Here is a 4,245-nt window from a genome sequence, read left to right on the forward strand (position 1 = left end):
GGAGTTTAGGGTACAGGAGGGGGCTCCGGGCTGGGGCCGAGGGATTCGGAGTGTGGGAAGAGGCTCCGGGCTCGGGCAGGGGGTTAGGGTGTGGGAGGGGGTACGGGCTCTGGGCTGGGGCCAGAAATGAGGGGTTCAGGGTGCAGGAGGGGGCTCTGGCTGGGGGAGGGGGTTGGGGTGCAGGGGGGTGAGGGCTCCAGCTGGGGGTGTGGGATCTGGGGTGCAGGGGGGGCTCAGGGCTGCAGCATGGGAGGGAGTGTGGGGTGCAGGCTCCAGGAGAGAGTTTGGATGCGGGAGGGGGCTCAGGGCTGGGGAAGGGGGTTGGGGTGCAGGAGGGGGTACGGGCTCAGGTAGCTCCTGGGAAGCAGTGACATGTTCCTCTGACTCCTAGGCACAGGGGCAGCCAGGCAACTCTGCGTACTGCCCCCGTCCACAGGCATTGCCCCTGCTCTCATTGGCTGCAGTTCCCGGTTCCTGTGCCATGGGCAGAGGCAGCATGTGGAACCCCCCTGGCTGCACCTACACCTAGGAGCCAGAGGGACATGCCGGCTGCTTCCAGGAGCCATGTGGCACCGGCTGCTGTGAGCAGCTGAGCCACCAGGCTTCCTTTTTGACCTGGCATTTCGGTCAAAAAACGGATGCCTGGCAACCCTAATTCAGCTCCACCAGTAGTAGCAATAGCAGTGTCTACATGGGGGGATTAGGTCGTCTGAATTACATCACACAGGATGTGAACTTTTTCACAGCCCTGAGCGATAGTTAAGCCAACCTAACTATGTAGTGTTCACCAGCCCACTGAAAAATAGTGGAACATGCCATTTGCAGCTTAACCCAGAGTTCATTCTGCTTGTATGTAATATACCTTTCCCCTATCTTTTGTCAGTCTTGTCTATTTAGATTGTAAACTCTTTGGGGCAGGGATTGTCAATAGCTCTGTGTTTGTACATCACCTAACACAATAGGGCTCCCTTCTTGGTTGGTGTCTAGGCACTACCTTAATAACCATAATTAACAACAACAAAAGCAGAAATTCTGGAAACATCTAAAACCAAAGTGTGAAAGCCTAAAGTGCTAACAAGTTGTTAAAACCTCAAAAGAGCGGTTTAGCTGGTACTTAGAAAACACACTTAAGTTGTTTTAATCACATTGGGTCAGACACACTCAGAAAGAAGTTAATGGGAGTTTTGCCTTTAACTTCAAATGGACCAGGCCTACTGTGAAGGTGTCTCAATAAGGTCTGGGCCCAGTCTTGTAAATTCTCCATGTTCAGAACTCCCATTGACTTCAGAGTCCCACATGCAGAGCACTTGCAGGACCATTGCCCTTAGGCCTTCTCTACACTGCCACTTTACAGCGCTGCAACTTTCTCGCTCATGGGTGTGAAAAAACACTCCCAAGCGCCGCAAGTTTCAGCGTTGTAAAGTGGCAGTGTGGACAGTACACCAGTGCTGGCTACTCCCCTCGTGGGTGTGGTGTTTTTTACAGCTCTCCAGCGCTGGTGCCACGACTACACAAGGGAGAGCTCTCCCAGAGCTGGTGCCGCGGCAGCACTTTAACATTGCTAGTGAAGACATACCCTTAGAAAAGGCAAGTGCTGATCCCTTAGGCCAGGTTTACACTACAGGCCTAGGTCAGTATAACTACATTGCTTGTGTGAAAAATCCACATCTCTGACCAAGTAGTTATACTGACCTAATACCCCCACCACCCCTGCGTAGACAGTGCTATGTTGACAGGAGAGCTTCTCCATCGACATAGCCACCGCCTTTCTGGGAGGTGGATTAACTACGCAGATGGGAAACCTCTCCCGCTGGCATAGGAGTGTCTTCACTTAAGCGCTACAGCAGCACAGCTGCATCAATACCGTGTTTTAAGTATAGATCTGCCCCAGTAGTAGATCAGAACTTATTTTGGTAGGCCCTGAGACAGTCTCTTATGCACTCTCACCTCTGAAAGAAACTTCCTGGATCGAATACCCTGTCAGATGGTTGGCATTTATACCAGTCAGGGTCAGGGAAGATTAAATAAAGCCCTGTCCAGGACCCTTTTATTGGGACTGGCTTGATTAACAAACAAACAAAAAAACACACAAGAAAATCAGAACTCTCTTTCACAGCTACCAGTGGCCTTTCCAGTTTTCAGCAAGCTAGGCAAGGAGAGGACATACCTTGCCCCAGGTTACCACCACTGCAGCTGCTTCCTCTGTACTTTTATAGCTCCTCCCAGATCACTCATGTGATAGGCATGGAAGCTGGGTTCTCCTTGTAACCTCTTACACACAGGGGGCTTACGGAGCACCTTTCTATCTTGACACGTGTCCCTACTTTACCTTGTAATGAGAAACTCGAGACCATACCCATCTGCCAGTTCTCCCAATTGCTTCCCAGTAACAAGAGCCTTAACCTTACCGCCCCCATCTCAGCAGCTGAAACTCTCCTGACTGGGTGTAAAGGTAACTATGAAAAGAGAATGGAACATGAAAAAAAAGAAAAAAACCCCACCATAGCTCAGTAAAAACAAGTACTGATGAGAGGAGCTGTACCCACTGGGGATAGCCTATTTAGAGCAAGATAATTCACCTTGTCCAAAAGCTGCAGTAAGATTTATCACAGTAAATATGCCAGTGAGAGACTATGATGTGGCACACTCAACATACACAAGCCAGTTCTGCTTATTGGTAAGATGCAACCTTAATTGTAGACATGGTTTTAAAAGTTATTTAAGGATCTGGCTGTCAAGAGACGGAATGAGACACAGACTTTCATTTCTGGGTCATAGGTCCACATTTGGTCCAGGTCAGCAGGGACTGAAAGTGAAATAATAGCTGTTTGGTGGACTATGTGAAATAAATGGGTGGTCCCCATCTAGTTTTTAGAGCACAACAAAAAGATCACCACCACCACTAGCAGGTTTGTTTGGAGTCAGGGAGAAACAAACGACTGAGCCTACCACAAAGACCATGAAGAATGAACAGCTCCCAGTCATCCATTGATGTAGCATCTCTACAGCAGGACAGTGGTTTATCAATGAGGTGATGTATGGAAACTTCCATTGCAGCTACCATTGTAAGCAATGTTTCACGTAAGACTGCCATTCTGGCACCTTCCATAAGAACTAAACTCACAACAGAAAAATTAAAAATCTAAGTTGCAAGAAAATATGTCAGGTTTCAGAGTAACAGCCGTGCTAGTCTGTATTCGCAAAAAGAAAAGGAGTACTTGTGGCACCTTAGAGACTAACCAATTTATTTGAGCATGAGCTTTCGTGAGCTACAGTATGCATCCGATGAAGTGAGCTGTAGCTCACGAAAGCTCGTGCTCAAATAAATTGGTTAGTCTCTAAGGTGCCACAAGTACTCCTTTTCTTTTTAAGAAGATATGTTTGGGCCATGAATATATTTTAAGAGACAATCTGAACTTTCATAAAAAGAAAAGGAGTACTTGTGGCACCTTAGAGACTCACAAATTTATTTGAGCATAAGCTTTCGTGAGCTACAGCTCACTTCATCGGATGCATGCAGTGGAAAATACAGACTAACACGGCTGCTACTCTGAAACCTGAACTTTCATAGTCATTGACTCTGGGCAACAGATTTTCAATACTAGGTCTGATGCTGAAAGGACATCTAGTGGCCAGTTAAAGTAATTCAATGGGTGAACAGGTTTCAGAGTAAAAAGAAAAGGAGGACTTGTGGCAGAGACTAATAAATTTATTTGAGCATAAGCTTTCGTGAGCTACAGCTCACTTCATCGGATGCATGCAGTGGAAAATACAGTGGGGAGATTTTATATACACAGAGAACATGAAACAATGGGTGTTACCATACACACTGTAATGACAGCGATCAGCTAAGGCGAGCTATTCTGCTCAAATAAATTTGTTAGTCTCTAAGGTGCCACAAGTACTCCTTTTCTTTCAATGGGTGAAATAACCCTACAAGATGACCCAGGGTTTTTTGTTTGTTTGAAAATAGTTTGACGCCAGTCCAGGTTCAATCTGTTTACAATAGCATTTCCATGTTTACATTATCCCCTAGCAATTAATTTGGAAAAAGTGGAAGCAAAAGCATAACAAGTAACAAAAAGTAACATCTGATTAATCAGAATTGACTGTGCATATGACCATCTGGCACGATCACAGTATTATATAGACTGAGATCATATGAAGCTTCTTGTATTTTTTTTTCTATATTCATCCTTCCCCAGCCACTACTCCCCTCTCTAGAGATTGTTCCTCAGGGTCAGT

Source organism: Natator depressus, chromosome 16, assembly GCF_965152275.1.
Source record: "Natator depressus isolate rNatDep1 chromosome 16, rNatDep2.hap1, whole genome shotgun sequence".
NCBI lineage: Eukaryota > Metazoa > Chordata > Testudines > Cheloniidae > Natator > Natator depressus.